Source organism: Grammomys surdaster, unplaced genomic scaffold (genome assembly GCF_004785775.1).
Source record: "Grammomys surdaster isolate TR1022 unplaced genomic scaffold, NIH_TR_1.0 125979, whole genome shotgun sequence".
Taxonomy (NCBI): Eukaryota; Metazoa; Chordata; class Mammalia; order Rodentia; family Muridae; genus Grammomys; species Grammomys surdaster.
The window spans coordinates 4910203-4935658 of record NW_021620795.1 but is presented as its reverse complement, the minus strand read 5'-3'; the positions used below and the strand labels follow the sequence as shown (position 1 = coordinate 4935658).

Here is a 25456-nt window from a genome sequence, read left to right as displayed (position 1 = left end):
GACTCTCTCAGGCCTTCTGCTGGGGCACAGCCATGTCAGGTCTTCACAGGCTCCCATGACTTTGAACCTTAGAGAAAGCTCGTTTACCCACTCCTTCCCCTATAGTCTTCTCCAATCAGTGAGCATCTTAATCTGACAATGACGTCAGCCCTATGAATACTGACTGAGTGTCCAGGAAGTTTGGAGTCCTGTATATGAACCAGCCAGCCTACTTAGTCTTCACACCTTTTCTATGTGTGAGCTCCAATACCATCACTTTTTGTAGAAGGAATTAAGGCACAGAGGAGGCAAATCCTCCAGAGCAAACATGGGCTCCTAGCCTGCTACATAATAGAGGGTGGTTCTTCTTGAAAAACAGGTCAGTTCTTAAAGGCACAGTGGCTTTCTGATATCATTATTTAAAATGCAAACAATGACTGAACACTGGAATACTAGCACTGTAGAGGTAGAACCAGGAAGCTTGCTCAAGAACAGCCTATGAAGTGAGACTGTGTGTGTGTGTGTGTGTGTGTGTGTGTGTGTGTGTGTGTGTGTGTGTATGTATGTATCTTTCCATTGTAGCCTGATATCAGAGGGATTTTGTGATCTGATCTTGGGGTGAGCTCAGGTATTGGTGGGATTATGGTCGTTAGAGAATCAGGAGTGGAGTCTAGCACACCTGAGGGGCTTCTAGGATGTTCTTCAGTAGAAGTCACATCATGGGGTGGCCCTTCTAACCCCCTTTCAGGTCTTTATGAAACCAGAACATTTTCTATAAAATGAAGATCATAACATGAGTGTTGTGTTTAGACAAGGACGGTTACCTGATTCGTGTCCTACAACTACAGACAGCTCACCTAAATGTGGTCACTGAAGATCAAATCACTTAACGAGGCAGCAGCCATCTTTTATCTTAAGTATGCTCTATGATGTTTGCTTAGTGACACTGACAATTTGTTTTCAGACTGTATCTCCATCGATAGGTGACAAATGACCATATTTTACATGAAAGATCCATCTCTGAACCAGACACTTGACTGGACCTAGAATTTGGTGGTCTTCCGCAGCCACCTTAGCTGAAGTAGCAGATCCACTCCCTCTCCCTCTTCTCAGCCCCTTTGCTTTCCTTCTGTTAGATTGGGTTGGTGGCTCTCAGTCTTGAAATGGATGAATTAATTCTGTTCCACACCCTGGGGTGGCTAATTAGCATATGAAGAGTCCTAATCTGAAATCCCTAGGCCTGGTTAATAAGCATAGAAAGATTAGAAGTAATTTTTGACTGGAGACATTAGTGTGGCTGCAGAATGCAAGGCGGATTTTGCTGGATCCAGTGCTAAGTGGAATACAGGATCTCTTGTCAACAAAGCAGGGGAAAAGTGCTGTTTAAGGATCCTACAGTGTAACATGTTTTCCTTTCTTTCACTCTATCTTGGTCAGGTACGTGGATATGGTTTGTCCCCAAAGGTTCTTGTAGGAGGCTTGGTTCCCACAGTGGCAGGGTGGATGGGATAAGACCCTTAAAAGCTGGGCCCATGGAAGGTCATTAGGTCATAGAGGCCTTACCTTCATGGGTGGATTAATTCTGGTCTCCTATGAGTAGGCCAGGTCTAGGCTTGGCAGAATGTTATAAAGATGGCATCCCTGCTCTTTGCCTTGGTCTCTTGCTTCCTGCCTCACTATGTGATCCTTCTCTTCAACTTGTGTCCACTTCATCTGCCAAGTGGATCCACTTCATCATCCAACTTCATCCACTTCATCTGGTACCATCTGGCAAGTCTTGACACAGAGGGAAACAGATGCCAAACAGATGAAGCCACCTTATTCATCCTCCAAAACTGTAAGCAGAGTACATCTCTTTTCTTTATAAAGTATATGGCATCAGATATTTTATAACAACAACATAAAATAGATTCAGACATGTCATATTTTAAAATTTTCTATTCAAGCTACCTTCCCTCTAACCAGTAGAGGAAGGTCAGGAGATTTAGGGCTGACCTGGAAAACAGGAACTGGTCCCTTTAAGAAGGGCTGCTCTGGGTGGGACTCTCACCTCTATTCCCCATCCCTACCCCATGGGATCTGTTTGTTTGTTCTAACAAAGTCTGTAGTTCTGTTCTTTCTTTCTCTGTGCACTGTGCTTCTCTAACTGTTGACTTTCAGCTTGCCGGCTGCCTCCAGGATCAGTTGACTGTCACTAGCTCTCAGGGACCCTTCTGATCTCTGCTTTCCCTCTTTGACAGCTTTAGCATTCCCTGTCTCCATCTTAAGCTGTCACTCTCTGTCAGTGGCCCGTCTTCTCTACATTTGTCGTTTCTTGTCTGAGTGGGTCTTCTCTCCAGTACCTACCTCCAGAACCTGTCCATCCCATGCAACAAAATTGATAGTACCTCTGGACAGCCACCCCTCACCAGGAATAGTGTGGTGTCTTAGTTAGGGTTTTTCTACTGTGAACAAACTCCATGACCAAGGCTACTCTTATAAGGCCAACATTTAATTGGGGCTGGCTTACACATTCAGAGGTTCAGCCCATTATCATTAAAGCGGGAACATGGCAGCATCTAGGCAGGCATGGTGCAGGAGGAGCTGAGAGTTCTACATCTTCATCTGAAGGCTGCTAGCAGAACACTGACTTCCAGGCAGCTAGGATGAGAGTCTTATAGCCCATAACCACAGTGACACACCTACTCCAACAAGGTCACACCTACTCCAACAGGGCCACACCTTCTAATAGTGCCACTCCCTGGGCCAAGCATATGTAAATCATAACATAAGGTGAAGGCAAATGCCTTCAAGCTCTTCAGTGGAAGATTATAGGTTCCATTTGTGACTCAGTTGACTCACAGAGCTCATTGGCTTCTGAGTTCCTCTCCTTCCAGTTGTTGGTCCAATACATCAGGCTGAGCTGGGAGGCAAATTAAATCAAGCCAAGTATCTCTTCTTTCCATGGGTGGGGGGGGGGGCAGGTAGGTGACCCAAAAATATTGTAACCTCTGACCTGAGATATAGGGGTAGCTCACTGAGTTGGTAAGAGGCTTACCCTTGCCTTCATGTCCCATTAAAAGCTACAGGGGACCTGAGCCAAGCCCATAGAATCCAAGCTTACTCCTTGGTCCCTGGTGAGGATAGTGATGGTTATGTGGGACAAGGTGGTGGCAGTGGCCAGATAGGGTCCAGGATACTACAGCTGAGGGAGTGAATGGCTGAGACCATCTGGAAGGCAGCGAGAGCCAGACTGTAGCTCCTATCCTCCGGCATGTATGTCCTTGTCCTTTTGGATGTTACTGCATAGGTAAAAGCATTAGGGCTGTCAGTATGATGACCTCAGCATTTGAAGCCAACTGTGAGCCCATTTGTGAGTGCTGTAGCTGTCGCAGGGAGTTCCAGGACCAGGAGTGCTGTGGCCAGATTCTAAGGGAGTGGAAGCTGGCTGTTGGCAGTGGGACAGGACATGGTATTCTTGTCATAAAGCCATGTGCCTTTTCTGAAATGCACCAGAGTCCCCCCTTTCACTGCCAGTGATGTCCTACGAGCCCGAGGCTGAGTAGGATGCCTCCCTGCATGTAGACAGGTCAGGGAGTGTTCCTGATTGGGAATAAAGTATTTGTCCACAGTTGGAATATGATACAGATTGCTGGCTCAGTGACCTTGTAACAAGGTTGTGGCAGGGTTGGTATCCACTGTCCCCATCTGCTTTTAACTACTCAAAGCCACTGGCTGATACTCCCAAAGGAACCTGAAAAAGGATCAGCGAGGGGGATTGTTCCATTCCTTCTCTTGGTTTGTAATTATAGTCATCCCTTGATACTCCTGTGGATATAAAAACGAGATGATGTTCAGATCTCATATAAAAGGATATATATATATATATGTATGTATATATATATATATTCACAATTTAAAGAAGTTAAAAATTAATAAAGTATGTGAAAGAATATACATATATACATATATATGTATATATATGTATATACATGTGTGTGTGTTTACATATAACCTATACATATCCTTTCACGTACTTTATTAATTTTATTAATTTTTAACTTCTTTAAATTGTGAATTTAATGGGTGGAGGGCAGAGGTTATTGTCAAGTTTCTCTCTCACACTTCATATTTTACTTACAATTTTTTTCTAAATGACGGATACTATATTCAGTCATTTTCTTTACAACTGAAACTCTGGGAATTCAAAATTAACATCCTTGCCCATGAGCTTCTTGTGCACATCAGAAAAAGTTCCAGCCTTGTGCACTATGTGGTTCTGCTGTGTTTTGTCTAAGTGAACTTTTTTTAAATTGGATATTTTATTTACATTTCAGATGTTCTCCCTTACCCCATTCCCCACCCCACTCAGGAACCCCATATTCTATCCCCCTCCTCCTGCTTCTATGAGGATATGCCCCCACCTACCTCCCCACTCCCACCACCCCACCCTCAAATTCCCCCACACACAGCGTCCAGCCTTCATGGAACCAAGGATCTCCTCTCCCACCTATACCTGACAGGACCATCCTCCCTTAACATATATAGCTGGAGCCATGGGTCCCTCCCTAAGTGCTCCCAGGCTGGAGGTTTAGACCCTGGGAGCTCTGGTTGGTTGGTATTGTTGCTCTCCTCAAGGGGTTGCAAACCCTTTCAACTCCTTCAATCTTCACCCTAACTCCTTCATTGGGGACCCCATGATCAGTTCAATGGTTAGCTGTGAGCATCTGCCTCTGAGTATGTCAGACTCTTACAGGCCGCTAAGGAGACAGTTATGTCAGGCTCCTGTCAGCATGCACTTCCTGACATCCACATCAGCGTCTACCTTTGGTGACTGCACATGGAATGAATACTCAGGTGGAATGGTCTTCTGACAGCCCCTCCTTCAGTTTCTGTCCTATACTTTGTCTCCATATTTGCTCCCTTGAGTATTTTGTTACTCCTTCTAAGAAGGACCAAAGCACCCCCACTTGGTCTTCATTCTTCATAAGGTTTATGTGGTCTGTGAGTTGAATCTTGGGTATTTCAAGCTTCTGGGCTAAAATCCAATAATCAATGAGTGAATACCTTGTGTGTTCTTTTGTGATTAGGTTACCTCACTCAGGATGATATTTTCTAGTTCTATCCATTTACCTAAGAATTTCTAGAATTCATTGTTTTTAATAGCTGAGTAATATTCCACATTTTTTTTTTATCCATTCCTCTGTTGAAGGATATTTGGGTTCTTTCCAGCTTCTGGCTATTATAAATAAAGCTGCTATGAACATAGTGGAGCATATGTCCTTGTTATATGTTAGAGCATCTTCTGGGTATATTCCCAGGAGTGGTTAGCTGGGTCCTCAGGTAATGCTCTGTCCAATTTTCTGAGGAACTGCCAGAGTGTTTTCCAGAGTGGTTGATCCATCTTGCAATCCCACCAACAATGGAGGAATGTTCCTCTTTCTCCACATCCACGATAGCATCTACTATCACCTGAGTTTTTGATCTTAGCCATTCTGACTGGTGTGAGGTAGACTCTCAGGGTCAGTCAGTCAACAGTGTCTCTAGCAAGAGAGAGAGTGGGGTTGGAGAGGCGAGAGATGTGAAGAATGGAGACAAGACAGGGTCTGATCAAGTCTCTCCTTTATTGAAAGGAAATCCTGGGTATTTATACCCTTTACCACATGCCTTGCCCTCGTGGACAAGCACAGCTGAAGGCACTATGTCATGTGCCTTGCAGTGTGGATACCACGTCCGCCTAGCAGCTACGGGCACTAAACAGCAAAACTAGATATGTGAGAAAAACAAGATGTTTATCAGAGTGTGCTCAGCTGTTGTGGGCTGTTGAAAACAAGTCTCTTGTCAGGGTATATGGCTCGAGATGACTGCAAAGATGATGGCTGCTTTCTGCTAGGAGTTGGCTTACAACAGTACTCCATTTTTTAAATAGAATTATTTGGTTGTCTGGAGTCTAATTTCTTGAGTTCTTTGTATATATTGGATATTAGTCCTCTATCAGATGTGGGATTGGTAAAGATCTTTTCCCAATCTGTTGGTTGCTGTTTTGTCCTATTGACAGTGTCCTTTACTTACAGAAACTCTGCAATTTTATGAAGTCTCATTTGTCAGTTCTTTTTTTTTGGTTTTTTTTTAAAAATAATTTATTTATTTCTCAAATCGTAATTCATTCACACAGGAGTTATAAACACAGAAAGGCAGGATGTGGGGAAGGGGATGACACTGGAGTGTGGGTGTTCAGGGGGAATACAGATATCTTTCAGAACCGGGTATCGGTTGGGTGAAGGTTCAGGGGACAGGTCACTATGACTCTGCCTATGACTCACTTGTCCTTATCTAAGTTGGTATTGTCTGCCAAGGCTACCCATTTACAAGGTCTTTGACAACTCAGGCTGGTTAGTTTCCACAAAAGCTGCCTGTTTACAATAGCTTATAGCCATCTGTTTCAATGTTTTTCCACAGAGACCCAAGACTTGGTGTTAGTATACATGTATGACAGGCCTATTGCTGATTTTAGGACTATGGCTGATTTTAGGCCTTCAGTGTGTAAACAGGGCTGCCCCTGACATCTCCTCCCTTCTATAAGTATAGAAGGGCTGTGGCAATTCTAATCTTGCGAAGACGGGGATAGAAGCCTGACCTACAGTAATTGAAGGGGACCTTGTAATGGCTCTGGTCCCCCTGTCGTTGTCTAGTGAGGCATGAAGGCCATACCCATCCCGATGTCTTTTTCCTGGAGAGGGGATACTTTTGACATCAACCCCTATGCAGTCAGGCTGGTCCCTCAGGGAACCCAGAGAGATATTTTTATCTTTTATTTATATTCCCTTGCAGTACTTAGCCTCGCAGCCTAAGCAAGAATTCAGATTGCCAGTCAGAGGGGGTTCTGGGTGGCCCCTCTCTGCTTGGTCTAGGGGTGGAAGTCCCCTCTTTTAGGTTGGGTGGAGATGGGTTTTGGGAACACCCTGTATAAAGTAACAACCTCATCTTGAGTCTCATGGTCCTCCATAGCTAACTTATGATAATGTATCTGAATAGGTTTTGCTACCAAATTATTTATCTGTTGTTTCACAGAGTTAGTCAGCCTATTTGAGGCCCAGGGACCAGCAGAAAAAAAATCAAAAAGAACCCAGATAATGGTCCCAAGATGGGAGGAAGTAGGGCCAACAACCTTGGAGAGGCTGAAAACCAATTCTTGTACCAGCATTCATCTGTCTCTTTCTCTCTCTGATTTTTCTCAGGGCCTTCACTGACCTATTTCATGTTCTCTTTAACCCTCCCTGTCTTGTCTGTGTAAAGGCAACATTCTTCTTTAAGGGTTGTACACAGTCAAGAGCTGTCCACAGCCTTTTCTATTGTAATAGAGTAAATCAAGTCCAATAAGGATCTTTTCGATTTTAAGAGGTCTCTTCAGACAGTGAAACTAGGGATTTCTTCAGATTAGTGATGTCAATCTCTAGCTGTTTGATGTTCTTGTCAGTGGTCCTTCAAAGGTCTGAGTCGTATAAGTTCAGAGGCCAGCATCTGGATTAGAACTTCTAACAGCAGACATTATGGGTGATTCATTTTTACCTGGAAAGGAAATAGAAGGGAATTCTCAGGGAGATTTCTCTTCCCTGGATGTAAATTGTTATTCATCTTATTTATGGTTGGGCCTGGCTTTGTGGGGTTATCTATTTATTTCATTAATCTTCTTGGTAGCCGGTTAGCTGTGCCTTCTGTGGTATCAAATAGGCATATCAATCCTCGCCCCCATAAGGGAACTGGGTCTGGGCCATTCCCTTTAAGGGTAAGAGGTTCCTTCCCCATATCTGTGGCAAAGTTTTTGTTGGTCTCGGTGGTGCCAGAGGCAGTCAGCAGCAGCTTTGCCATGAGCTTTCAGTTTTAGAGAGTTAAAAGTGAACAAGGCATGATGGAGAGTATTTCAGGGGGACTCCTTCTGGGGGGGGGGGTACCGTTCCCCTTCTTTTGTTTTTAAAGCCAATTTTTTCAGAGTTCTTGTAAAATCAGGGCAGAAGCGCCAACAGTCACTCCTTCCACACTCAGAGAGTCATGAAGACCCTATTTAAAGAAATATAAATCTATATTAATAATCTTTTATCAAAGGACTGTTATAGCACCGCTGACAACTAATCAGACTATATAATATATCGATTAATAATAGCTTCTTTTACTTTTTGTGAGATTAATTCTCTTTTGTCAATTAATTGTTGAGGAAAATTAGGATTTATATCTCTCTTGAGAATATTAAACAGAGATTTAAATTATTTTGTGGAGAGCTTAAAACAAGATCTTAGCCAATTAGCATCTCCTAGAAACTTTTGAAAATAATTTAAAATAAGTAAACTCTTTCTGTCTTTTTTTAAATTTTAGACCCTTTATCTGTTTTTTTTTTAATTGGATATTTTACGTATTTACCTTTCAATGTTATCTCCTCTCCCATTCTCCCCCAAAACTCCTTATCCCATACCCCCTCCTCCTATTTTTATGAGGGTGTACTCCAAACATCCAGTCCCATCTCCCTGTTCTCGAATTCCCCAACACTAGGGGATCCAAACTTTTGGGGACCATGGCCCTCCACTTCCACTGATGTCTGACAAGGTCACTCTCAATTACCTATACAGGTGGAGACATGAGTTCCTCCCTTTGTGCTCTCTGGCTGGAGGTTTAGACTTTAGGAGCTCTGGTTGAAACTTTTGATACTCCTTCTAGAAAGGATCAAAGCACCCACACTTTGGTCTTCCTTCTTCTTGAGTTTCATGTGGTCTATACATTGTGTCTTAGATATTGTGAGGTTTTGGGCTAATATCCACTTATCAGTGAGTGGATACCATGTATGTTCTTTTGAGATTCGGTCACCTCACTCAAGATGATGTTTTCTAGCTCCATCCATTTGCCTAAAAATTCCATGAACTCATTGTTCTTAATAGCTGAGTAGTACTCTATTGTATAAATGTACCACATTTTCTGCATCCATTCTTCTGTTGAAGGGCATCTGGGTTCTTTCCAACTTCTGGCTATTATAAATAAGGCTGCTATGAACATAGTGGAGCATGTGTCCCTGTTGTATGTTGAAACATCTTTTGGGTATATACCCAGGAGTGGTATAGCTGGGTCTTCAGGTAACACTATGTTCAATTTTCTGAGATACCGCCAGACTGCTTTCCATAGTGGTTGTACCAGTTTACAATCCCACCAACAGTGGAGGAGTGTTTCTCTTTTTTCACATCCTCACCAACATCTGCTGTCACCTGTGTTTTTGATCTTAGCCATTCTGACTGGTGTGAGGTGGAATCTCAGTGTTGTTTTCATTTGCATTTCCCTGATGATTAGGGATGCTGAACATGTCTTTAGGTGCTTCTCAACCATTCGAGCTTCCTCAGTTGAGAATTGTTTGTTCAGCTCTGTGCTCCATTTTTAAATAGGGTTCTTTGATTGTCTAGAGTCTAATTTCTTCATTTCTTTGTATACCTTGGATATTAGCCCTTTATCAGATGTAGGGTTGGTGAAGATCTTTTCCCAATCTGTTGGTTGCGGCTTTGTCCTATTGACTGTGTCCTTTGCTTTACAGAAGCTTTGCAGTTTCATGAGGTCCCATTTGTCAATTCTTGGTCTTAGGGCATAAGCCATTGGTGTTCTGTTCAGGAACTTTTCCCCTGTGCCTAGGTATTTGAGGATCTTTCCCTCCTTCTCTTCTATTAGTTTCAGTGTATCTGGTTTTATGTGGAAATCCTTTATCCACTTGGACTTCAGCTTTGTACAAGGAGATAAGAATGGATTGATTTGCATTCTTCTACATGTTGTCCTCCAGTTGAACCAGCACTATTTGTTAAAATGCTATCCTTTTTCCACTGGATGGTTTTAGCTCCTTTGTCAAAGATCAAGTGACCAAAGGTGTGTGGGTTCATTTCTGGGTCTTCAATTCTATTCCACTGATCTTCCTGCCTATCTCTGTACCAGTACCATGCAGTTTTTATCACTATTGCTCTGTAGTACAGCTTGAGGTCAGGGATGGTGAATCCTCCAGAAGTTCTTTTATTGTTGAGAATAGTTTTCCCTATCCTGGGTTTTTTGTTATTCCAAATGAATTTGAGAATTTCTCTTTCTAACTCTGTGAAGAATTCAGTTGGTATTTTAATGGGGATTGAATTGAATCTGTAGATTGCTTTTGGCAAGATGGCCATTTTTACTATATTAATTCTGCCAATCCATGAGCATGGGAAATCTTTCCATCTTCTGAGACCTTCTTCGATTTCTTTCTTCAGAGACTTGAAGTTCTTGTCATACAGATCTTTCACTTGCTTGGTTAGATTCACACCAAGGTATCTTATATTATTTGTGACTATTGTGAAGGGTGTCATTTCCCTAATTTCTTTTTCAGCCTGTTTATCTTTCATGTAGAGGAAGGCTACTGATTTGTTTGAGTTGATTTTATAACCAGCCACTTGGCTGAAGTTGTTTATCAGGTTTAGGAATTCTCTGGTGGAAGTTTTGGGGTCACTTAAGTATACTATCATATTGTCTGCAAATAGTGATATTTTGACTTTTTTCCTTTCCTATTTGTATCCCTTTGATTTCTTTTTGTTGTTTAATTGCTCTGGCTAGGACTGCAAGTACTATATTGACTAGGTAGGGAGAGAGTGGGCAGCCTTATCTAGTCCCTGATCTTAGTGGGATTGCTTCAAGTTTCTCTCCATTTAGTTTAATGTTGGCTACTGGTTTGTTGTATATTGCTTTTACTATGTTTAGGTATGGGCCTTGAATTCCTGATCTTTCCAAGACTTTTATCATGAAGTGATGTTGAATTTTGTCAAATGCTTTCTCAATATCTAATGAGATGATCATGTGTTTTTTTTCTTTGAGTTTGTTTATGTAGTGGATTATGTTGATGGGTTTCCGAATATTGAACCATCCCTGCACTCCTGGGATAAAGCCTACTTGATTGTGATGGATAATTGTTTTGATGTGTTCTTGGATTCGGTTTGCTAGAATTTTATTGAGTATTTTTGCATCAATATTCATAAGGGAGATTGGTCTGAAGTTCTCTTTCTTTGTTGGGTCTTTGTGAGGTTTAGGTATGAGTGTGATTATAGCTTCATAGAACGAATTGGGTAGTGTTCCTTCTGTTTCTATTTTGTGGAATAGTTTGCAGAGAATTGGTATTAAGTCTTCCTTGAAGGTCTGATAGAATTCAGTACTAAAACCATCTGGTCCTGGGCTTTTTTTGGTGGGGAGACTTTTAATGACTGCTGCTATTTCTTTAGGGGTTATGGGACTGTTTAGATGGTTTATTTGCTCCTGATTTAACTTTGGTACCTGGTATCTGTCTAGAAAATTGTTCATTTCATGCAGGTTTTCCAGTTTTGTTGAGTATAGGCCTTTGTAGTAGGATCTGATAATTTTTTAATTTCCTCAGTTTCTGTTGTTATGCCTCCCATTTCAGTTCTGATTTTATTAATTTGGATAATGTCTCTGTGCCCTCTGGTTAATCTTGCTAAGGGTTTATCTATCTTGGTGATTTTCTCAAAAAACCAACTCCTGGTTTGTTGATATTTTGTATAGTTCTTTCTGTTTCTACTTGGTTGATTTCAGCCCTGAGTTTGATTATTTCCTGATGTCTACTCCTCTTGGGTGAATTTTCTTCTTTTTGTTCTAGAGCTTTCAGGTGTGCTGTCAAGTTATTAATGTATGCTCTCTCCAGTTTCTTTTTGTAGGCACTTAGAGCTATGAGTTTTCCTCTTAGCACTGCTTTTGTGGAGTTCCACACGTTTTGTTATGATGTTTCCTCATTTTCATTAAATTCTAAAAAGTCTTTAATTTCTTTCTTTGTTTCTTCCTTGACCAAGTCATCATTGAGTAGAGCATTGTTCAGTTTCTACATGCATGTGGGTTTTCCATTGGTTTTGTCATTATTTAAGACCAGCCTCAGTCTGTGGTGATCTGATAGGATGCAAGGGATTATTTCAATATTTTTGTATCTGTTGAGGCCTGTTTTGTGACCAATTATATGATCTATTTTGGAGAAGGTACTATGAGGTGCTGAGAAGAGGGTATATTCTTTTGTTTTAGCATGAAATGTTCTATAGATATCTGTTAAATCCATTTGATTCATAACTTCTCTCAGTTTCACTATGTTTCTTTTTAGTTTTTGTTTCCATGATCTGTCCATTGCTGAGAGCGGGGTGTTAAAATCCCCCACTATTATTGTGTGAGATTAAATGTGTGTTTTAAGCTTTAATAAAGTTTCTTTTATGTATGTGGGTGCCCTTGCATTTGGAGCATAGATCTTCAGAATTGAGAGTTCATCTTGGTAGATTTTTCCTTTGATGAGTATTACGTGTCCTTCCTTATCTTTTTTGATTACTTTTGGTTGAAAGTCGATTTTATTTGATATTAGAATGGCTACTCCAGCTTGTTTCTTGGGACCATTTGCTTGGAAAATTGTTTTCCATCCTTTTACTCTGAGATATTGTCTGTCTTTGTCACTGAGGTTCATTTCCTGTATTCAGCAAAATTCTGGGTCCTGTTTATGTATCCAGTCTGATAGTCTGTGTCTTTTTATTGGAGAATTGAGTCCATTGATGTTAAGAGATATTAAGGAAAAATGATTGTGGCTTCCTATTATTTTTGTTATTAGATGTGGAATTATGTTTGTGTAGCTATCTTCTTTTGGGGTTGTTGGAAGATTACTTCCTTGCTTTTTCTAGGTTGTAGTTTCCTTCCTTGTGTTGACGTTTTCCATCAATTATCCTTTGAAGTGCTGTGTTTGTGGGAAGATATTGTGCAAATTTGGTTTTGTCATGGAATATCTTGGTTTTTCCATCTATAGTGATTGAGAGTTTTGCTGGGTATTGTGGGGCAGTGGGCTATGAGAAAAATCCAGAAAGCTTGGTAGAAAGATCTGAAGCCAGGGAACCTTGGTCTGAAGAAGGCCAGTAGGACGGGAGGCTGCTTCGAACTTTCCTAAAGCCATATGGCTCTCTTAGCTTCTGCTCCCCACAGCCCCTCCCATGGAGAGGTCCATGGCCTTGATCACGTAGGAATAACACCTCCATGCAAATAAGGCATTCCCAAGCTCTGCCCCCAAAACTATATATATTCCTCAGAGCTCAAAAGTAAAGGTGTTGTGTGGTGTGAGATCTTTCCCGCTTTTGGAGTGCTTTGTCGTGATTCCTTGCCATTTGCTGGCTATCCTGCACACTTCAAAGGACAAGAATACTTCTCTCCTCCCCGTTCCACGGTGGGCAGAGCTGTAACACTTTTTCCTCTGTGGCCACTCCCGAGCTGCCCTCCAATAGAAGGAACCGAAAGAGCTGTAACACTTGTCCGCCTTTGGAGGCTGGAGCAGAGGCAGACCCTCCAGTCTGCTCCCCACCCTCTCAGGCCCAGCTGCCCCGCACAACCAAACAGTGCTTCGGGACAGCCGCTTCGCTCCAGTTTGCGCCCATCTGCGACTGCCTCAACTCACATCCTCGTTTGGTAGACAGGGAAATGCCATGCTTTCGCCCACTACTGCCCCAGCCCTGCGCTGCTGCAGCTGCGGTTTCTTGGAGCCTGTGCCCCATGCCCCGCCCACTCTTGCTGAGCCGAGGTGCCCTGGATGCCTGCCGCCCACTCCAGCTCGCGCTCACGCTTCCGCCCATGCCCCACGAACCCACCCGCGACCCTGCCCGACAGGGTATGGTAGTCTGGGCTGGCATTTGTGTTCCCTTAGGGTCTATATGACATCAGTCCAGGATCTTCTGGCTTTTATAGTCTCTGGTGAGAAGTCTGGCATAATTCTTATAGGTCTGACTTTATATGTTACTTGACTTTTTCTCTTACTGCTTTTAGTATTTTTTATTTGTTTTGTGCATTTGATGTTTTGATTATTATGTGACGGGAGGTATTTCTTTTCTGGTCTATTCTGTTTGACATTCTGAAGGCTTCTTGTATGTTTATGGGCATCTAGTTCTTTAGGTTAGGGATGTTTTCCTCTATAATTTTGTTGAAGATATTTACTGGCCCTTTAAGATGGGAATCTTCACTCTTATCTATACCTATTATCCTTATGTTTGGTCTTCTCATTGTGTCCTGGATTTCCTGGATGTTTTGGAATAGGAGCTTTTTGCATTTTGCATTTTCTTTGACAGTTGTGTCAATGTTTTCCATGGTATCTTCTGCACTTGAGATTCTTCTATCTCTTGTATTCTGTTGGTGATGCTTGCATCTATGAGTCCTGATCTCTTTCCTAGGTTTTCCATCTCTAGGGTAGTCTCCCTTTGAGATTTCTTTATTGTTTCTGTTTCCATTTTTAGATCCTGGATGGTTTTGTTCAATTCCTTCACCTGTTTGGTTGTGTTTTCTTGTAATTCTTTAAGGGATTTTTGTGTTTCCTCTTTAAGGGCTTCTACCTGTTTACCTGTGTTCTCCCGTACTTCTTTAAGGGAGTTACTTATGTCCTTCTTAAAATCCTCTATCATCATCATGAGAAATGATTTTAATTCTGAACCCTGCTTTTCTTGTGTGATAGGGTGTCCAGGGCTTGCTGTGGTGGGAGAACTGGGTTCTGATGATGCCAAGTAACTTTGTTTTCTGTTGCTTGTGTTCTTGTGCTTGCCCTTCACCATCTGGTTAACTCTAGAGTTACCTGTGCTCATTGAGTCTGACTGGAGTCTTGTCTTTCCAGTTATCTTGCTTGTGTCAGAACTCCTCAGAGTCCAAATGTCTTTGTAATCTTGTGATCCTAAGCTCCTGGGTGGAAGAACTCCTGGGATTTGGGCTGCCTCTGGGATCCTGAAATCCTGCTGCTCTGAGTGCAGTGGCTCCTCTAGGACGGCTCAGGATATGGTGTCTTCACAGGAGCAGACCAGCTAGGTGTTCACTGGTCTGAGTGGAGTGACTCCTCTAGAATGGCTCAGGGTACGTTGTCCACTGCTCTGTGTGCAGCAGCTCCTCTAGAATGGCTCAGGATAAGGTGTCTCCACAGGAGCAGACCAGCTAGGTGTCTGCCCCAGCCAAAAGGACCAGGCATGGGGCAGAAGGGAAGAAGTATCCTAAGTGAACTTTTGTGAGCTGGCTGCCACCCAGCTTCACAGAGCTCCTCTTACCGACTTGGAAAGAACAAGTGCTCAAGGATGGCATTGTTCGCTATACTCAGGGTGTGGCTTCTGGGGTGCTTTCACTTATTTTTTGTGGACTTTTCTGGGTTGGCTTGGGTAGAATCCTCCTCTGAGCAGTGAAGACTACATGTTTTACACTGAAACTAGCTGGACTGGATTTTCTGGAAAGACTTCAGCTGAGGAACAGGTACAAAAATTTTGATAGCTTTCTGACCACCACCAACTTCAGCTTCCTTGGCCATGGTGATGCTGAGCTTCCGTGGCTGCACCTTGAGATGTGAGTTTATCTTCAGCTGGAGCAGCACCAGACTCAACTCATCTGGCTTCTCAACTTTGGGTTTCACAATCTTGGCACTGGAGCTGAACATGGCTTCCCTCTTATGGAGTACCAGCTTAGAAAGTGCTGCTAACTAATTTTAAAACAAGGTATCTCACTGAACCTAGAGGTCATCTGCTCAGCTAGACTGGTGACCAATATGCTCTAAGTCTCTTCCTGTCTCCTTTTCCCCACTGCTGGGATTACAAAGACCTGTCACAGTGCTTCACAAATGTTCAGAGTTCAGAGATCAGAGGTTAGAGGTCAGCACCAGGTGCCTTCCTCATTACTTAGCACTTAAGTTTTTTTTAGCTGGGGTCGTTCACTTAACCTGTAGCTCATCCATTTGGCAATACTACCTGGCCAGCAAGTTTCAGGGATCGTCCTGCTTTTGCCTCTCCAGCATTCACCATCATGCCTAGCTTTAAAAAGCTCTCTCCCTCTGTCTCTCTCTCCTTCTCTGTCTCTATCTCTCTGTCTCTTTCTTCCTCCCTGTCTCTCTGTCTCTCTCTGTCTCTCTGTCACACTCTCTCTGCATCTCTCTGTCTCTTTCTCTTCCTACCTGTCTCTTTTTGTCTATCTCTGTCTCTCTGTCACACTCTCTCTGTATTTTTCTGTCTCTGTCTCTCTTTCTCTCTCTCTGCACTGTAGTACATATATGGAAGTTAGAGGACAACCTGCAGAAGTCAGTTTATCCTCCTGAAGGTAGATCTTTGGGATTAAACTCAGATTGTCAGCCTTGGTGGCAAATGCCTTTCCCTGCTGAGCTCTCTTGCCAACTCTATGCGTGCATTTTTATTTGAGTGCTCAGAATCTGAACTCAAGTCCTCACACTTGTGGAGCAGACAATCTGTCAGCTGAGTCACCTCTTTGTCCCCCTTCACATACTTTACATAATTTCTAGATTATTTACAGAACCCAATACAATGTAAATGCTACATAAATAGTTAGGATACCATATTGTTTAGGGAAAATGACAAGAAAGTATCTATATGGGTTCTATATGAGTATGATTTTATCTGAGGCATATCAATACATAGTTTTTATTAGAAAATATCTGTCTATCTATCTATCTATCTATCTATCCATCCATCTTTCACCAAAACTGAAGTAATTTACTCACCAGTAATACAATTTAGACTTATAGCATATGATGGAACAAAGGACTTTCTCAGTGTTTCAACTTCCTGTTGTGTTACTCTAATCAGTAGCCTAGATATTAGTGTTTTCAAAATTATAATGTCTTAAGTATTTTTCTAACAAGCTTTATACCATAATCTTCATATCTAAAATTCCCATTTAAAGAATAAAATACAGCAAGGTTAGTAGCACTTAAAAAGAACTACATTCTACAGGAATATTCAATGAAAACCATAATTTAAATCTGGGTCTCTTGGAAAGTCAGAGCACCTCTTGAAGTCCCATTGGGACACCACCCACTTAAGGGCCCACTTTACATTGTAAGTAATGTGTTGTACCTCCAGAGAGCATTCACAGGGCAGACACAAAGAATACTGTTTATGTGAACTCATTAGTAAGAAATTCCATCTTTTAAAACTACCCCTTCTTCTTCTCCTTTCTAAATGTTATACTATACCCAGATGTACATTTATTTACTTGTGTATGTTATACATTATAGGCTAGGATCTGCATTTGAAGAAGAAAATGCATTTTATCTTTTTCTTTCTAAGATTGAGTAGCCTTGCTTAATATGATATACACTATATGTCCATCCACTTGCCTGAAAATGTTGTGATTTCATTTTTCTTTAGAATAATAGTTCACTCTCTATATATGGCAGGCTGTCATTTTCTGATCCTCTGTGTTGGACACCAAGGTTGGTTCCATTTCCTTGCTAGAGTTAGCACTGGAAGTGCAAACATCTCTGTGGTAGAGGTGGTATTCTTTGGGTATCTGCCCAGGAGTGGACCCTCTGGGTCATATGGTAGTTCTATTTTTAACATTTTGAGACACATTCAGACTGATTTACATAATGGCTGTGTTAATTTGTACTCCAGCAGTGAATAAAGTTTCATCCTTCTCTCCATGTTCTCGCCAACATTTGCTTTCATATTTCTCCATGGTAGCCATTTTGAGTGGGGTGAGGTGGAATCTCAAAGCAGTTTTAATTTGCATTTTCCTGATGATTAGGGAAGCTGTATTTATTTGTTTGAAAATTGTTTGAAAATTCAATTCATTAGTCTATTTGTTGATTGGCAGCTTTATTTCATTGACATTTAATTTCTACAGTTCTTTTTAATTTTTATTAGCCCCTTGTCTGAGGTATAACTAATACATTTTTCCCACTCTGGTGTTTATGCTATTGTCTATGTGCTTTATTGATAGCGTCTCTTACTGTGTAGAAACTTTCCAATTTTATGCAGTTCCATTTGATGATCTGTGAGCTAGATCCTGTCATACTTCTGTTCAGAAATTTCTTGCCTACCCCAATGTCTTGAAGAGATTCTCTACATTTTTTCTAGGACTCTCAGCACTTAAGGTTATATTTTTAATTTGTTATTGTATTGTTGTTGTTGTGATTGTGCTGGGGTCTGAATGTTTCAGGTTTTAAGTTAAGGTATCTGATGCAGGGTGGTGGAGGTGGTTGGATTGGATCTAGGATGCCAGGATGCCAGCCAGGGGTGAGGGAAAGGAAGGCTTTCAATATACTTTATTTATTTCAGTGTGTTCTCTTCATCATCTACATGTAGTGTTTTAACTATGACATGAGTGAAGTTTTTTTCTGCTCTGATTCCATTGGTGTGACAGATTAAAAGCTCACACCTAAGATTGTGTATCTGTAACTGTCCAAGCCATAATGAAGATAATTTTAAAGAGACATTTTTCAGCCCATATTTTGGCTTTCAGACTATGGAGACAATGGACCTTAAGAATTTGGAATTCTCCTAGGAGTCTAACACTGGAAAAAGGAAAGGACCAAAGTTTGGTACTAGCTTATCTCCCAGGGAGAAATTCACACAGTCTGACAAGTCTGAGAGTCTCAGGCTGTCTTGCAGGAGAGACTAGAGCTAAGGCAAGGATGGACAGTGAGGAGTACCCCTTTGGCCAGGACTATTTACTTAACTGCGCATGCTTCCTGTCCTGTCCTCTGTTTAACTTGAAACTTCATGTCAGCACCCTGAAAGTGGGTATGGGTAGAGGTGGGGCCCCTGGACCTCCATATGTATCCCTCTCCCACTGCGGCCTCACTGAATACATCTCCTTTCTTCATCTTAAACTATCACTTGCATCTTTAATTGGCCGATTTAGGACAGGTTGTAGAGCCTAGCTCATTTAGCGGGCCCAGAAGGAAGAAGAATCCTGGGTTCTGAGGAATCAGTAGTCCCCACTAAAAATCCTCTAACCTTAGAAAAGTCCTGTGGCCCCTGCGAGTGGCCGATCCACTGCATGAATTGGCTCATATCATTTCCAATCAGAGACTCTTCTGCAGCTCCCTGGTAACTTAGGTCCTCTTCTGTGGCCTACATGCCCCTGCATGGCCTCCTGCCTCTTGTCACATAGCTAATCTCAATCTTTATTGTGCCCTGGGCCCTATTTCCAGCAACTGCCTTGGGCTTAATCAGTTCTTACTATGTTCAGAGCCTTTCTGACCTGGAACTTCCTCCTGCTGGAACATCTTACCCTCGTTCCTCTCAAGGCTCACTCCTCATCCCCTTCTCAGGACACTCTTCTGACAAAGGTCTTCTCTGTCATCCTTGTTTTAAGGCTTAAGCATCTAACTGCTCATCTGCTTTCTGGATTGGCCTCCTTTTGCTTTAGAATGTAAAGACTGGGACGGAAGGCTTCTGGTTACTCCACTCTGTCCACAGCACCTGTCTTGTCGGGTCTTGAACCCAGTAGGGACACAAAGGGATATTTAACAAATGGATTCGATGTTGTTCAAAGGAGTCTTCGAGCGAGACATGGGAAAATGAAGATGACTTTTCTAACTGCTGATGCTACACAACATTAAAAAGCTTTCTGGGGCTGCTGTGAAACACCCGCTATAGGGAAGTGAGTACAGTGGATTAGAGGTCACTCAAAGTCTCCATTGATGACTGGTTGATTGTTCAGTGCGGAAAGGATGAGCATTGCTTCATTTTGTGGTTATGTGCTATTGGAGTGCATGCCCAGCTCCCAGCAGTGGAGAGTCAGATCTGATCCCTTCATTCCACTCCACTTGTCTTCATTACAGTTATTTAGAATGGCGGCCACCTGGTTGTCATGGATAGCCCGGCCTTGTATTTTGATGTTAATTCCACTTTCCTGGGAGGGGCTGCAGAAGAGGAGTGAATCAGCACATAGGTGATTTCTATTGAACCTCCTGCCCACCTTAATTTGTAAAATAAAGGATAGAGCCAGTGATTCGGCAGAGAAGGGGAGGTGGAGAAATAAAAGTTAGTGAGAAGAGAGAGAAGGGAGAGAGGACAATAGAGGAGAGTCAATGGTGGAGGAGGAAGATGGGGGGGGGAGCAGGAGGTGGAAGACAAGCACGTGACTTGGAAAACCCACAAGTTATAAGGGATCTCATAGCTGGGAAATAGAGTAGTGAAGTGGTAAATCTGCCCAATCTAGGCATGCAGCTTATAATCATAATTATTGAATTGTGTTTTCTTTGACTGGTCATATTTGGGTTGGAGAATTACCGGAACCCCTGATGACCATTTTTAGGCCTAATGTAAGTTGTCAGAGACCCAGTGAGATTGCTTAACCTTTGGCCTAGTCAACAGTTCTCTCCTGCGTGATTGTGATCCCACAGGGTTACAATATGTAATATGGACTTCTGTTCCTCTTTAACTACTCTCTTACTGCCATTATAAGGTGATGTGAGCTTCAGATCCAGACCTCCTTACACCCACCACCACCATCTCCACCACCACCTCCACCACCTCCACCACCACCACCACCACCACCATCACCACCACCACCACCACCACCACCACCACCACCACCATCACCACCACCATCACCACCATCACCACCACCACCATCTTCTCCATGAGTTCCAGTGGCCTTTTCTAGCAGGCATAATCATATGCTAACCTAATGATCTTTTGGTTCACATCAGATCAAACATCTTACAGGGTTATAATGAGCTGAAAGTTTTCCATTACTTAGTGACTTCATAGTTGTGAAGACATCTGTAGCACGATGCTTTCTTTACATGTGTCTGTAGGGAAGAGTGACAATCTTGTAGAAGAATAAGGCATACACGTATGTGTAGTGCATATCACTCTAAAAGGATAATTAGTATCTGTTAATGGTGTATGCATTTACTTCACTTAGTATTGCTACTTTGGAGTGCACGTTTTCTCATTTTAAAGAAAGGCTATGCATAAATAAGTTTCCGAGGGATGCTGGCAGCAGCTTCCTATGTCTGCTCTTCTCCATGCCCTTGGTTGCATCAATGGGGTCTTGTGGAGGAGCTGACCTGTCATGTCTAGATTGTAGAAGTGATTGCATAGCAACGAAGTCACCAAAAAATGTGTCTTCTGTTAAATGGCACATGTTTAAATTTAAATTAAAAAAATTATTTTTACTGTTTGTGTGTCCATGTGTTCACACATGAGTAACACACATGCCATATCATGTGTGCAGCGGTCAGAGGACTTTCAGGAGCTAGTTCTCTTCTACCAAAGAATTTAGGGAGAGAAATCAGGTCCTTAGGGTTTATGCAATCCGATCTCTTAATCAACGAGGCACCTCTCTGGCCCTGACTGTATTTTAAAGAAATTCAGCTAGGAAATTTCTCCTCCTCACACCATGTCCTGTGTTCATCTAGCACGGCCATTTGACTCCAGTCTATAATGCAACTGTGATCTGCTTTTTTTGTAAAAAAGATTATTCTACTTAAGCATCAAATTTACAGAAGAACTAAATTAGGAATTGATCCTTGAAAGTGTCATTGCAATAATTCCTTCAACAGAGACATACCAGTAGGTATTTCAAATGATGGGATTCCCACATACTTAATTTCCATACAACCTTTAAGGAAAATACATTAGAGAGGAACACAAATGGGTGTGACTTGCGTGGGCACACTGTGTGTTCTTCTATACCTCTGGTGTATTTCTGTGTCAGAGCTACTGTACTCTGTATGTGTCTTTTTCTTCATGCCTGTCATTATCATTGTAATGTGAGTCTCTTGTTGTCAGAGAACATATTCTAATCATCTTATCACTGACACCTAGTAGCACTGACACTCCAGTGACAGCTGGGCACTTGTTAGTTTCTTTCTGCTCTGAGCACTTCATTTGGGACTGGCATACATGCAGAAAATGTCAAATGAATTGAGATAGCTAAACTATAATGTCCTTGACTAGGGAGATGGCTCCAAGGTAAAATACTTGCTATGAAAGCACAAGGTCCCGAGTTTGGATCTCCAGTATTCATAAAAAGCTGATTGTGGGTGAGGGTGACGAGTCGGCTTATTGGGTAAAGGTATTTCTGGCCAAGTTTGAAGACTTGAGTTTGATGCCTGAACCTCCATAGTAGAAGAGAAATCTAAGTTCTGAAAGTTGTTCTCTGATCTGAGTTCAATCTCCAGAACCCACAGAGTGGAAGGAAAGAGCTGACACAAGCTCTCTGACCTCCACACATATGCCATGTGTGCAAGCACACGCACACACAGGCACACACACACCACACACACACACACACACACACAGAGTAAATAAATGTAATTAAACTAATATCAGGCACGGTAGTGAGTAGCTCGGAGACAGGTGGATCTGGGCTCTCACTGCCCAGCCAGTTTAGCTGCATCTATGAGCATCAAGTTTTGTGATGGAGCCTGTTTCAAAAAATGAAAAGGTGGAAAGCAATATAGGAGGATACCCAGCATCAACCTCCTGCCTCCACACACATTTACATATACAAGTCCTCGCACATATGCACATACACAATAATAATGATAAATAAATCAAATATAACCTTCTATCTTTGGTAGTTGTATTGATTTTTGCATTTGTAAACATCCTTACATTATTAGGGAAGGTCATTTAAACAATGAATATCCTTGGTCTCAGAGCCCTGGCTTCTCACTGACGAGCCTATCTTGTACCTGGCACAGAACTAGTAGCTTGGGATACAGTGAGCAAAGCAGAAGGGCTTGCTTTCCTTCTGAAGGCTGTGGTCAAGGAAGCAAGGCCAAAAAGAAGATGAGTGAATAGTCCTATGCTAAGTTCTGGTGGGTGGAAGGCAGGCAGGAGTGGAAGTCACGTTTACTGAAGGACCAAGAGGAGTTGACAGACAGTGGGGGTGGCAGGGAGCTTCTGAGGACAAGGAACTGACAGAAGTTGGGGAAGGATGTGTGAGAAAGAATTGGGGAGACTAAAGCTTGGGTCACTTTAGATCTTCTATTTAGTCTGAGAGAGTGTTTTTGCATGAAGTAAGTGAAGACCAGCCAATGAGGAAAAAATATCTACTCAAAGCCACCTCACCTTGCATTTTGACAGAAGTTGAAGGGAGGTAGGAAAACAGGAGAGCTATACAGTACTTCCAAAAGATGCTTCTCAGGTGTCCTATGTGGAGGCCATGGCTGGGCATCTGATGTGGTTGGTTACAGGAGCATGGCTGGCTATTTCTGAGCAGTCCAAACTTGGAAGCAGGGAGGAAACCCAGGAATGTTATCAGCTGTTCCTCTGCTTTGCTGTTTTGTGCCAAGTGTTAACAGAAGTTACTTTCTTCTGAGTTGTCCAGGTCAGAGCCTGGCTGGGCTCTCCCATACAAGGCCAGTTAAAGACACAAAAGTAGTAGTGGAAAGCAGGCAGAGAAAGGAGATTTACTCAATGAGGCCACACTGGAAGACGAACAAACACAGAGGTACAGTGACCCATCCTAGTCCGTATTTGGGACCCCGGTATGAAGTTTAGATTTAAATAGAGGGTATGAGGTACGCAGAGATGAACAGTCCTGGTCAAGGTGTGGTCCCTCTCATCACTGACCCACCACCAATTGCTAAGTGAGACTTCAGTCTCTTATAAAATGGTCTGAGATGCTAGAATTTCATACATTTCTTCTAAGCTCCCTCTTGCTGGCCTCAGCTTCCTCTCTCTTTTCTTCCAGCAAGAGATTCCTAGGGAAATCACCAATTCAGGGACACAGTGGGAGGGGCCTCACTGTCTCAGTAATCTCATAGCCAAAAGGGAAGGGCCTGAGTATCTCCCTGTTTGTTGCTGGCAGGATGCCTGGTTCTACTGTCAGTCTGATGTACAGCATGCTGACTTCACAGGCTGGTGGTTATTTCCTAGACAGGTCAGTGCTACAGGCATGGTGAGCATTTTTGAAGGCCTGGTGTGCATTTGTTTGCATATTCTGTCTGTCGCTATTGTTGAGTGAACCATGTACAGTCGCAGGTATTAGAGTTGCTGATAAAGGCCAACATGTTCATTAGTGTGGATTAGAGAGACCTCCTGAAAACTGCCCCCAATATAACATTAATTAAAAGCATTATAATACATTTACAAATTCCTTCAGTATATTTGACTTCCCCCCCCCCCAAGCACTTCCAAATGCCTAGCTGGGAAGACCTGCAACTCTGAAAGTTCATGTGAAAGTGGAAGATCTGCAGAGAGGGACATCTGTACCTCTCTCTGACTACCAGACTATTGAAGCAATGGTCTTCAAAGAATTTACTCAGAAATCCCTTACTGGGAAAGGAAAAGGCTGAGTCAGCCAAAGAGGATGTTGTCTTCTGGGGAGAAATTTCCATGGTTCTGACAACTTGTGAGTCTACCTGCAGAAAAGACTGCAGCCAATGCAGGGGAGGTTTGGTGATGGGTGGGACCATGCCTTGGCCAGGAGTGCTTAGCTTGTCCTTTATATAAACCTACACATCATGTCAAAATCCCAGAAATGGACTTAGGAGGATGCTATGGACCTATGCACTTGTCCCTCTTCCCTGTGTACCACATGGCATGTATTCTCCTTCTCAGCTTTTTATTAAACCCAGGTAAATGGTTATGGAGGACAGGCGGCTAAAGGTCGCTTGCTATGGCTCACCCAGTTTAGACTTTGACCCTAATGATTCCATTATAACAACTTACTAAATATTAAGTATTTCTTATCAATGTAATAAAGCAGGATTTAAATACCACAAATGATATGTGTATATGTGTCTAGTTTTTATTTACTTAGGTATTTATTTTGAGACAAATTCTTTCTTTATAGCCTATACTGGTTTCTAACTCATGATTCTCCTTCGTCTTTTCCTAGTTCTGGGATTGCATATGTATGAGCCTGGTAGACATATTGCTTTTAAGCATTCCCACAATCCTTTATTAACCTAATCAGATTTTACTATAGTTTTAAAAAGTTAAAGAAAATCCTAAGTCTGCAACAAACTACAGACTCAACTGTCCACTGCAATTTAATTTAACTTGTTCATATTTAAAAATGTTGTTCTTTAACTGAGATATAAAAACATAAAACACAGAATGATGCCCAGTTAATGCATGTGCACATTATATAATACATAAATTGGATTGGCCTGGTCGTTAGTTAGAAGCTTTTGGTCAAGCACTACAGGTTCTTTCCCAGCTTTGGGCAGAGTCAATGTGGATGAGCTTGCCCCAGCACACTGTTACACTGGTAGCCAGCAAGGGATTAAGGCTGGCTATGTGTTATTGCTATGTATTATTGCTAGGGTGGACTCATGGCCCAAGACTAGCCACAAGAGATGCTAGCTGGCCTAGAAGGCTCTTCCCTTCATGTTTTCCAAAACATGAAACTGTTTCTGAGGAAAGGCTCTGTCTTTAGTTGGGGACCATTTGGATCTTTGCTGTGGCTTCTCCAGTACAGCTCTTAGTTCCAGGGCAAAGTCACATACTTGCTATCTTGACCTACCTACCAAATGGGATCTTGTACTCTGCTGTGTTGCCTGGGATTGGCGTACTGTACATGAGTCTAGACCCTTGGCCACTTGGGGCAATGCTAACTTGAGTTGTGGTTGAGTCTTAAATAACAGGATCAGCATAGTCTCAGATATGTATTGAGACCTAAGTCACAGCTAGTAATGACACAGGCCGAAACAGGAGTCTCTCTCTCTCTCTCTCTCTCTCTCTCTCTCTCTCTCTCTCTCTCT

The 25456-nt window shown here is 42.3% G+C and overlaps 1 pseudogene; it reads right to left on the bottom strand.

Moving 5' to 3' along the window:
* Positions 1-4141: 4141 nt before the first annotated feature.
* LOC114609720 lies at positions 4142-15424 on the bottom strand (annotated as a pseudogene).
* Positions 15425-25456: the final 10032 nt, after the last annotated feature.